Raw genomic sequence first — 12,817 nt, forward strand, 5'->3', positions numbered from 1 at the left:
TAAAAATTTCGTAAACCTTCAAATTTTGTTGAACACAAATAATTTATATTATATATTTGTTATGTAGATTTTTAATAAATTTGGATTGGTTTGATATTTATGATTTAGGAGCAAAATCTACTCCTCTTTTATGAATACTAATTTTAAAAGTTACACCAAAGACTCTATTTTGAACAAGTAAAAAGAGAAAAATTTAGAATGTAAACTGGAATTGAATTACTTGAATTTTAAATTACAGAAAATAGAGTAAATGATTTTAAATTAAAAGAAAGCAATAAATGCCTCCAACATAGTTGAAGGATTTTGAATTTAAAAAGACAACACAGGATTTAAAAGAAGAAAAGAAAAGACTTTGCAAAGAAAAAGTAAATTGCGAGAAAGAAAATTATAAAAAATTTAAAAGAAAGATAAATACATAGAAGGAATTCTATAGAAAATAAATTTTGCTGAGATATGAGTGTGCGAGAGTATTTTCTGAAGACAAATTCTAATCTCTTGCTATTTCCAAGCCCTCTTAATTTATAGAACAATCTAACCAATCCTGTGCTGTCAAATGTCACATCTGAAAAATCTAAAAATATATGTTCCTGCCAATTGCAAAGTCAAATAACTACCCTTGTAAACAGCATCATCAATCTCATCACACCATTTACTATCTTCGAACTGCGATGCAATTCAACATATCAATTCCTCTTCTGTCGATATCTTCTCCTCGAACTCACACCCTTTAGAATTCGACTACCAACACTTTGATGTTCAATTCTTTGACCATTAAATTTGTCGACTAATAGTATTTTACATTTATATGTTATAAATATAACTGTAAATAAAATATATTTTTTGTATCTCTATAAACTAAAAATAAAAGATGAAAAAAAAGATAATGAATAATTTGAATCAAATAAGAACTACCTATTCTTGTAAAATTAATATAGGTATGGAGTATCTAATATAGTTAGTTTGTTATGTTATTTATTAAAAGAAAAGATATTAAACATGAATATTTAGAATAATAATCTAAATTTTAATATAAAAGTTGGACGTGAAAGGAAATAAATTTTTAATCACTTTTTTTTTTGTGTAATTGTCTATAGAATTTAAAGATCTCTATTTGTTTCTAAATAGTCTCATTTAAAAGGGCTTATACTTCCTCAATGAAGGTCTTTTTAGAATGAATTATTTATTAGAATTGAGGTTTTTTATTTTAAATAAGCACGTAATTGAACTATGAGTTTTGCTTACTTTGTCAATTTCTAATGAATCAAGATAACCATTTATTCTAGTATAAATAATTTTTATTTGTTTTTTAGGGGTGATAGGAGTACTCGAATTCGCAGGTATTCGATCCGCCCTACTCTATCGGGGCGAGATTTAAACCCGACCCGAAACGATGCGAGTTTCAATCAGAACGAGTTGTTGAGCGAGGCGGGGTGGGGTCGGGTTTAGGATGAACCTGTCCCTACCCGTTTCGGATATATACATATATATAATTTTAGGAATTAGGGTTCTCTAATCCTTCATATCATCAGTTTCTCACTGCTATGCCGACCCTCAAGGCCTCCACTAAAGTCACCTCTTCTTCAAAGACCACAGCCAAGCTCCACTCGCCATCACAGTTCGTAGCTGGTGCTATAGCCAGTCGGCGTCGTCACAGCTGTCGTCGCTCACCAACCTTCCTCATTCACCTCGCTCACCTCGTCATTGTCCCTCATCGAGCTCACGTCGCTCCCATTTCTCTCCTTACCAGCTCACCTTTGCGGCTTGCGGTCTCCGGTCTCTGCTCACCTTGTTGTCCCTCCTTCCTTCCTCATCGTCTCTCTGGTAAGCTCTCCTTGCTCGCTACTTACTGGCTTACTCCTACTGTGCTTCTTCAGTTTTTTTTCTGAGTTAATTTTTATGATTTATTTTTTCTGTTAAAATAGTTAAACTAGACTCATTAATATTATTTATGATTGTTGTTGTCTTGTTGACGGTTGATAATCTGATTTTGTGTTATTAACTGTGGATGGGTGATTATTGTACTGTATTTTTGACTTTCTTCTTACTTAATTGTTGCTGATTTTATCATCTTAATCACTTAGCTGTTGCTAAATAAAATTGATAATTTAACTTTGTGGTGGAACATTATGAATTTAAATGTGGATTAGGCATTTATGCTATGATTTATCATTTTTGTGTATTTTAATTTTCTTCGAAAGCCTTGAGGTTGTCTTAATATGAAGGGGTTGGAGCTATGCAAAATTGGAGTAAATTACAAATTTTTGAGATGCTGGAATTTGGATTGTGATATGGAGAATGGTAATAATATATATGATAGATAAATTTTTGAGTTTGTATTGACTAATAAAATAAATAAACTGATTATCTCTTTTTGATATAGAGTGTATAAAGTCTACTTGTTTGTTCAAGGTTCTATATAGTTTGATTAGTTTTTTAATTTTTTTTAATATTTTCAATGTAGGTTCTTTAAGATAATTTCATGGTTAGTAACGCTAGAGAAGACACACAAAGCAATAGTGTTGCTCCTACTGATAATGAAATTGAAGTTTAGAGTAATGCTAATCCAACTTCAGAAATTCCAGAAGCAACGGATAATAATACCTCAAATCCAGAAGGATCAACTCCTGTTGAAGGTGACAATAAGACTAATGTTAAGAGTGCTTATTGGGAGTATTTTGATCGTTTGAAAATTGAGGGTGAATGGAAGGCGAAATGCAAATTTTGCAAGAGTGTGCTTAATGCAAATTTTGCAAGAGTGTGCTTAATGCAAATTTGAAGAATGGTACTAAATTATTGAGGAACCATGTGGACCGATATTGTAAGAGAATAACTCAAGGCAATCATCAATTGTTGAATCACTAGCAAAACAAGTACAAATACAAAAAGTAAATGAAGATGGCTTTGTGTTTGACCCTTAAAAGACAAGAAAGTGTGTCACCGAAATGATTATCCTACATGAGTATCCTTTGAGTTGTGTGAACCACCATGGACTAAGGCGAGCGTTTGCATCAATGCAACCAACATTTAAAATGCCTAGTCGAAACACTGTTAGGAAAGACATCTTAAAGATGTTTAGGGATGAGAAGCTGAAGTTAACTCTTCAACTAGATGAAAATGATAGTAAAGTTGCAATAACTAGCGACATGTGGACTTCCAATCAAGAAAAAGGATACATAGTTGTCACGGCTCACTATATTGATAGTTCGTGGAAGTTGCAAATGCGCCAATTGAGGTAGTTCAAAATTTTCATAAACTTTTTTTTATACATTGTGTTGTCTTTGTATGTTGAGTTTCATTAATCTAAATACATGCATGTTTGTTTTATTTTTCAACTTTTGTTATATTCCTTGTCCCCATACAAGTGAAGTTTTCACTTAAACGTTGATAAAAATATTGTTAAAATGGAACGAACATTGATAGAAAATTGTCTACTGTTACATTGAATAATTATTCTAGTAATAATGCTATGATAGATGAACTGCTGGGGTGTTTAGATTCTTCATTCTTGATGTTGGGGTTAAACTGTTACATATGTGTTGATATGCTTATATATTGAATTTGATTGTGAAGGATGGTTTAAGTATAGTTAAAGAAAGTATTGAAAAGATTCGTAGTAGTGTATTATATTGGACTGCAATGCAAAAAAAGAACGAAACTTTTGTGAGTTGGTGTGCTAAAACAGGGATTCTATTTACTAAGAAATTAGTTCTTGATTGCTCAATTAGGTGAAACTCAATTTATTTGATGTTAAAAATTGCTTTGTTGTATAGAGTTGTCTTTCCTAAATTAAGGTAGAAGGAACCCAATATAAAACTGTGCTAAGTAATGAGAAGTGAAAACTTATCAAAAAAATGTGATAGATTGAAGTTATTTTATGATGTTACTCAATTATTTTTTGATTCTAAATTTCCAACGGTCAATCTTTATTTTATTTGGATTTATAAAATAAAAGTCTCATTGGATGAATGACAACTTTTTAATAATTCATTAATTGCTAATATGGCATCTAGCATGAAGAAAAAATTTGAGAAGTATTGGAATGAGATTTATAATATTATGGGTGTTGCTGTTGTTTTAGACCCTGAATACAAGATGGTTGGGATTGAGTTTCAATTTGAAAAAATGTATCCAAATCTAAAAGAATATTCTAAGCAAGTTGATAGAATTCATCAGTTGTGTAATGAGTTGGTTAATGAGTATAATCAAAAAATGAGTTTGGATGTGTCACATGTTGGTCCAAAAAAAGTTGATGAAAGCGAAAATGTAAGCCTATTTGGGGGGTGATGATCATATAGTGTATCTTAAAAAAAAAATAACAAGGGGTTCATGTGTGAATGTTGAGTTTGATCATTATCTTGAGGAAGAAATTCATCCTCCAAATGATCCTAACTTTAATGTTTTGAAATGGTGGAAGAACAATCACATAAAATTTAAAATTCTTGCAAAAATATCCAAAGATATATATGCTATTCCGGTGTCCACTGTTGCTTCTGAATATGCTTTTAGTACAAGTGGTCATGTAATTTCTCTTCATCGTGGAAAGCTAAAAAAAAGCATTATTGAAGTTTTGATGTATGTATGGCCAAAGTTGGTTGTGGACAGATTTAGGGAGTAAAGATGATATATTACTTAATATTCATTTATGTTAACTTTGTACTTAATACTAATTAATTATCTCTTTTGATTTTCAAGTTTGAATCTTGACCTCTAAACCTTTGATGATGATGAAGATGTGGAAAGTGATCAAGAATAAGGATTGAAGACTCTTTTATATTTAATGATGTAATTTTTTTTATTGTGGTGTTAAATATGTAGTGATCAACATTAACTTTTTTTAATTTCAAGTTATTTGACATTGTATAAATTTTATGTTTGTACTTTAATTTAAGTATGAATTTTAAATTTTTATCTTAATTTATATATGAATATATAAAAATTAAAATATTATTTAATTTTTATAGAGACGGATAAGAGTGAGGCAGATACTCATAGGAGCGAATAGTAGTGGAGTAAAAAGAAGGTGAGATAGAATTAGGTAGAGCAAAAACTTACTCCTACCCCGTCTCACTGCTACTCTTATTGTTCTTTCACAGTGAATTGAGTTGATTGAAAATATTTAAGTTATTCATGTAATCATTGAATTCTTTTCAATTGATTTTAAATAGCTTTATCGAGATTAGAAGCAAATTATATAAAAACTTCTAGTATAAAATCGAGGTTAATAAATTGAAAACACGAGCATTTAGTGGTATTTATATATATAACATGGTAATACTCATGTATAATGAAAGTTATATGCGAAGAAGGTTTATTGAAGCATTACGTTAGTACGTGGAATAATTTCCCTGAGGGAGCTTCTATGGTATTGACCTTCTTTATCAGCATGCTATGTTATCCAGGCGTGTCATCAAAAGAGCACGATGCGTGGAGAGTGACCGAACGTACTTGCTTGTAGTGTAATGTCTTCCGTTCCGTGTCTTGCCTTTATTAGAGATAATGAATTGGCTAATGAAGTTTGTTAAAGTAGCTAGGTGGATCACTGGGCCATTTTCTTTATGGGCTTGTTGGGTTTTAATGTTGTTTTTTAATGCAAAATGGATATAATGTGAATTGAGGTCCAAGAAGGTGAGCAACTGTAAGTGCCAAAAGAATCATTAGAATAGTAATAACCCAATAGGTGAGAAAAAAAGAAGAAAAAAAAATAAAATAAGGAAAGACTCCTTCATGTTAAAACTTAAAAGTATTAGAAAATGAGTTTGTATTATAAATGAAATTAGTGATGCAGGGATAATTTGTGGCTAGTTCGGCAAATTATGGATAATTTGTACTTTGTAAGTAATGCTAACGAGGACTTTGTGGAATATTAAAAGAGTTGATTTTGTAGTAAAATAATTGGTTATTGAGTTGCTAATCTTATTTACCCTTTTGTAATTTGGTTTAGTGCTATGTTGTTAGTCCACAATGAACTTAGTTTGTTCGCAATGACAACTTATTTTCGGGGTTTATGGTGAAGGCTTGTTAGGCACAGGAGAGCCTGTTGATGTTCTAGCTGACGAGTCTTAGAAATAATACGTCAGTTGCATTAGGGTGTGGATACGCTGAGGTTTAGGATAGTATTTGAGTAGTACATGATTACTTTATACTTTTTGGTAATAAAATTGGTTAATCCTTCAATGCAATGGACCCTTATTATGTATGATGACTGTGGAGCTGCAATGTGACTTTGTCACATTAAATAAAAAAAAAAAAATCTATGGAATGAAAATAAATATTAGTGCAGTAATAGATAAATCATGTTATTCACAGTAATTTGGATTAAAAAAAATAACAAATACCAAATTAGTTTTGAATAAATTATTATTTTTCTTAAAAACTCTTATTTTCGTTAAGCAAATTGATTTATCTATTACTTTTAATAAATTTTTTAATATGTATGTTTAAAAAATATCATTCATTACTATTCTAATGATTCCTTTGGCACCTACAGTTGCTCAACTTCCTGGGCCTCAATTTACATCATATCTATTTTGCATTATAAAACATTAAAACCCAACAAGCCCATAGAGAAAATGGCCCAGTGAGCCACCTACCTTAACAAACTTCATTAGCCCTTATCCTAATAATGGTGAGTGAGATACGGAACGGGAGACATCACACTATAAGCAAGTACGTTCGGTCACTCTCCACGCATCGTGCTCTGTAGATGACACGTCTGGACAACGTAGTATGCTGACAAAGGAGGTCAGCACCATAGAATTTTCCTTTTCCATAATGATTTACATGTTTTGTAAGATTCAAAATTTTTGAAAAATGACTATTATTAGCTAATTTTAAATTCAGTATTTCTGTAGTTTTAATTTCAAAAATTTTTTTATTAAAGAAAATTAAAGTAAGTTTTGATTTATTGAATTTGAGATAAGTTATGATTATTATCCAATTTGATAATTATTGGATTATTTGTTATAATTATATTATAAAGTTGGTAGTTGTGAAATAATAAGGATTTTTGTATGATTTGGATTAAATAATTAATATTTTAAATATTAATACTGTTACTTTGGAAAATAAAGGGTTTAATTATATTATTTCTAATTATTTTGATTTGGGCATTTTATTAAAAATAATTTGTAAAAATTGATGAGCAAATAGTATTTTTCCAATGTACAATAAGTGTTGGATTTACATTGGGTTTCAATTACCATATTATTCCCAATTTTATGTGAAATTACCATAACGCCTTTAACCCTAATTTTCAAAATGAAACCCTAAAACCCTAACCCGGTTTCCCCATCAGCAACACACCTTTCCCCCAAACACCCAGCAGTGGCAGTACACACACAAAGTTTCCCTTTTCTCTGAAAGAACGAAAAAGAAAGAAGAATGGGGTAAGGGGAAGGGGCCGCGGAATAAAGGAGAAGGAGAGGAAGACTCGTGCTGGCGTGCTGGTCTCACCGCCGCCATCGCGCCGCCGTCCTGCTCAACGCTGCCGTCCCATCTTGCCGCACTGTCGAGTCATGTCTTGAGGGCTGTCACGCAAGGGAAGAGAGAAGAGAGCGTGCCGCCGCGCCCTGCCGTCGACCCACGTCTTGCCGTCGCACCACCGTCCCTGTGCCGCCGTCATTCAGTCCATCCACAAATAGCCGAACCAGGCTGAGAGAGAGGGAGAGGCGCGAAGGAGAGAACGGATCTGAGGCCGAGCTGAGGTCCAACCACCGCGTCGGAGTCCTTCCGCGTTGCCGCCGTATGCACCTTGCCTCGCCGCCGTTGACCTCTCTGCAGTCCGCTGCCGCCGGAGCTCGTGCCATCGCTGATTGAGCACCACGAAGAACAGCACCGCGTGAATCAGGGAAAGGAGATGTCTTTCTGCCTCTGCTCCTAGGTTTTGGATTCTGACAAGGCGCCACTGCCGCTGTGGAGTTGATGTTGCTCTGGCCTTGCCCTAGCTCCATTTTGAACTGCTGTTGTTGGGTAAGCCTTACCCTGTTTCCGATTCCCTCTTGTTCCATCAATTCATTCCTACCTAGAAGCATTGTTGCTGACGCTAGTTGTATTAAATAAAATGGTTATAGTAAGTGACATTGTCGCTGCTTTTACTGGAGATGGTTGCTGGCTCTATTTGGAGATTTATGTTACAACTAGTATTTGTTTTGGGGACTGCTTCATCTGTTGCTGGAACTACTAACGGAACCATCGTTGAGGTTTGTGTTCTTTGGTTCAGTCAGTATTCTTTAGTTACCGTAAGTACCTCTGCCTCGAAACCTGGCCAGTTCATATCTCGTGTTGTGTTTTAAGGTTTTCGCAATAATAACGTTTTCTAGGATTAAGCTATCGGAGCCACATGTCGCACGTAAGGGTTGTAATTGCTGCTGCGAAAGTGAACAAAGCCGTGATGTGAGCTGCCGGTAACTTCGGGTTGATAGAGACTTCCGGTGACGCGCTTGGGTTATGGAATTTGCGTTTTGAGGTAGGGCCGCTTTCCAAAAACTATATTTTATATATTGGAATTATTACATATGGATACTGATGTGAGTGAATGTGTATTTGGTGATTGTATCAGCCTTATGTATGGCTTGATTTGCCTTGGTTGGTCATGAACGTCTGTTGGTTGAATTGTTGTGTGGTTTTGTGAAACGAAATGCTTTTCAAGTTGATTCTTTTAAAGCTTTGAGATCGAGTTTAACCTGTTGAGAATTGATTTGAGTTAATTTTATTTAGAATGTGAAAAATAGAATCCACTCTTGAATTCATCCTGGCTTGCTTTAAATGATTTGATTTTTGATGAATGATTGTTACTGAACCGTTTCTTTAAAGCTTTAGAAATGAGTTTATTCGGCTGATAACGATTTGATTTTTGAAACGGTTTCCTTGAAATATGGAATTGAGATGACTGTTGGATTTGGCTTGCCTTGAACTGATTTTGGATTTTGGGCTGTTGAAAAGGATTTTGGAACGGTTTAGTTGGGACCCAAACCGGGTGGTAAAGTCCAAGTTTTAGAGGAGATGCTGCCGAAATTCCTATAAAATCCGAGTCTTTATTGAAATGTTGTCTGGAAAATGATGAGTTAAAGACTTCTACTATTTTATTTGAATTATCGAGAAAAGGATGATTCATGCTTTCGAAATGAATTAGTAAAGAGGAAATTGTGATTTAGTCTTGCTTTTTAAGAATGGCATTGTATCTCTTTCAGGAAAAAGTTATTTAGATGAAACTTATGTTTTAAAGTTGTTTTAAATGTGACAAGGGCAATGCCTTTGAATTTGACTTGAGGGTTTCAATTAGAGGACTTTCAATGACTTTGAAAGAACCCGAATGTCTATTGACAAGTTTCATTTTGAATTGTTTTGAGAAAGGTTTTAAGTACTCTCTGAATTCTGAATTCTTGCAAGACTAAAATAATTTTGAACAGTTGAAACGTTCTAGAATTTATCATGGGGGTTGAAGTTGGTTTTTGCCTAAGTAAAGGAAACGGCTTTGAAAGAAGTAAACGATTACGTGACTCAGTTTGGCTTAGATCCTATTTTACTGCTCAAATCGGAAAGTCAAGGTTTTAATGATTTTAAATGAATTTGGCAAAATGAGCTATGTTATTCTCCCCTAAAGACTTGGGACTCTGCCGAGAAACTTTGTTATGAAATCCCATTGTTGAATGGATGATTTTGAATGTTTCAAAATGAATCTTTAACTTTCCATGGTTATGGAAGTTTTGAAAAGAGGATGCCGAGAGTGGCATGGTTTTAAAAGGGGAATTTACCTTGAGTAAAAGTGGCTTATGAGCCTGAGATGATTTGAGAAATGAGATCTTTAAAGCCAAGGCTAAAAAGAGTTGAAACTTGATTTCAAAGTGAAATGATTTGGGAAAAAAATGATTTATGGCTTAAATGCCGATTTTATGAATTGATTATGTTGAATGTGGAAGTGCTGTTTTATTATGGGCCGGAATGGCTGTGTATGATTATGAATACTGGTTGGTTCTGGATTGAACCGTAAGCCGGAATGGCTGTGTATGATATGAATATTGGCTGGTTCTGGACTGAACCGTGAGCCGGATGGCTGAGATGGATGTTGATCCATGGATGAGATTGAATGCATGTATATGCTGAATCATTGATAAATGTGAATGTTGCACTTCCACTATCGGAGATGAGAGTTTCTCTGGGAGGAAGCAGTGGCTAGCCACCACGTGCTCCAGGTTGAGACTCGAAGCTCTTTTGACCCTATGTCGTAAGTGTGGCCGGGCACTGTGAAAGTCCCAGATGAGCTCGCCCTCGTAAATATTCACCAGTGAAGGTGATGGATATGGATCATGATTATGATCAAGTTTATGATGAGTATAACTCGAGTTGGGGATGCACGACAGAGGGACAGTCCAATGGTTAGCTACCAGGACTTGTCGGGTTGGCTCTATAACCGACAGATGATATCATCAGCCACTAGGGACAGGCATGCATCATATGCATCTATGTGACATTGCTTGGGCATGCATATTATACTTGGTTTGCCTATGTGATTAATTGCTAATTGTTCTACTTGCAATAACTGTTTGTTTGTGCTTGCATCTTCCTATTTGTGTTTGCTACTGGGACTTTGTTGGACTGTGGTGATTGGTTGATGGTTGAATTGTTTGGGCCTAGGGCCGTGGTTGGAATGAGATGAACCGAGGCTTGATTTCGGTTTTGTGTTTCTAGTTTGGAATAAAATATGAAAGGCTATTTTGTCTCAGCATAGATAAATCGTTTTGAAAGGCTTTTGAGTTTTTGAGAATTGAATGGTTCCTCTTTCAGAAAAGATTTCAGACTTTACTTTTATTGTAAACCATTATTTTTGAAAAGAGGCATAAGACAGTTATCAGTCACTAGTACGGTTTATCTTCACGTATCCTATTACAGTAATTCCCAAAACCCTCTACTGAGAACCCTTTCGAGGATGATGTTCTCACCCCCTACATTTTTCCCCTTTCAGGATATGGGCACAGAAGTCATGAAGAGTTATTTAGTTGTTGTTGAGATGCTCTGTATTGTTTTAGTTATGGTTTATTGAACCCTCGCCTTTATCTTGATATATTATGTAAGAGGGATAGGGATTGTATTGGTTAATGCTTGTAATATTATATATGTATATGTATGTATATGGATGTACCCTTTATGAGTTTTTGTAAGTTGTATGGTATCCATGGATGTACGTTATCGAACGAAAGTATTTTTGGGAGCGGTATTGCGGTTTAAAGTTTTAAACAGGCTCAATTCTTAGTATTAAATAGTATAAGTGTCGTCGTAATGTCCGAGCTATCAGAGTTGCGCAGCCGGAAGCGTGAGCTTTGGTGGTTAGGGTGTTACATGTTTAGTTATTTCCCATAAGAAACAGATATGTTTGGTAACGTGAGTAATAACACAAGACCAAATGGATAGATGAAAAGCGGATCCTGTAGGATTACCATGTGTTCATAACACGTAGTGGAAGAAAAGAAAGTAATCCTAAAGATCTATTTTGTGCTTAAACTTTATTCCAATAATAATATATAGATCAGATCTAAATACCTGTGTACGCTAGTAAAAACTTTATTCTTTGATTGTACGAAGACTCTATGCGTATCCACGCCGAGACCAACCTTTGCCGTCAACTCCTTGACTAATGGACATCTGATCTAAATCGAGAAACCTCTTGCAACTCTTTGCATGCCATAAAATTCTTCTCTAAGAATTAGGCTCACATACGTTTATGTGTGTAGAGGTGAAGGAATAAAACTCTTGTGTTTTATTCTCATCTATTTCCTGTACTCTTGGCATACATATATATAGTATGAGATTTATTACTGATTTTCAATTTGAGTCTCATTCAAATTTAAATCATATCTTATTATTTTAAACTTGAATCTTTTAAATTTATGAATTATATCATAACTCAATTTAAAACAGAATCAGTTAGGATCTCATCCAAATTTAGAATTCAAATTTAGAAATAGAATAACTAATTATTCTCAAATATTATTTAATATTCTCAATGATCATATTATTATTATATTCTTGGTGCTAGCAAAGAATACAATAATATTTCATTTGAATTAATATAATTATTTATTTGATCAAATCAAAATGATAATTAAATAATTCTACAGCAAAGGTTAGAACACTCGTTAGTGTGTGACCCCATAGGTTCAATACTAAGCGGGTAGTAAATTAGTCATACTAAATTTACTAATCAAAGTTGGCGTCTAGCAACACTCCTTAACGACCCGATAGTATGAAGTAATATATTTTTACTAAGAACCTGAAAAGAACAAAGTATAATTCCTTCCATCTTTCCAGCTCTTAGTTAACCCTTAGAGTATGGTTTAATTGTCAGACTCTAACTTGTTACCATTATTATAATGAACTGTGAATGACTTAAGAACCTCATTTCTTCATTCATTCAATCCCCTTGGCCAAGGTTTTATTCATCTCAATCATTATAATCATACAGCTCAAACTCTTTACCAAGAGTTGACGGATTCCTTATTGACTAATAATTAATTCTACAAGTATTTAAATTATACCCAATATCCATTCAACTAGCACCCTAGGGTATTAGGTGTCTGGAATCAAAGTATAATAAATACATTGTTAATTACTATGACAGTCGCAAGTCAAAGAAAACTCTATTACCATGTTCATCTTGAGAATATCCTATTGAAAAATATTCGATAATTATAACCATTAGAAATTCTCAAAGTGAGTCAGTTCAATGGTCATATCTCTATATGTACCATCTATATATATAATTTAATAAATGAGATATATTAATCTTCATCCAATGAAGACCATTATATATATATTGATCTTT

The sequence above is a fragment of the Arachis ipaensis genome, chromosome B02, assembly GCF_000816755.2.
Source record: "Arachis ipaensis cultivar K30076 chromosome B02, Araip1.1, whole genome shotgun sequence".
Taxonomy (NCBI): domain Eukaryota; kingdom Viridiplantae; phylum Streptophyta; class Magnoliopsida; order Fabales; family Fabaceae; genus Arachis; species Arachis ipaensis.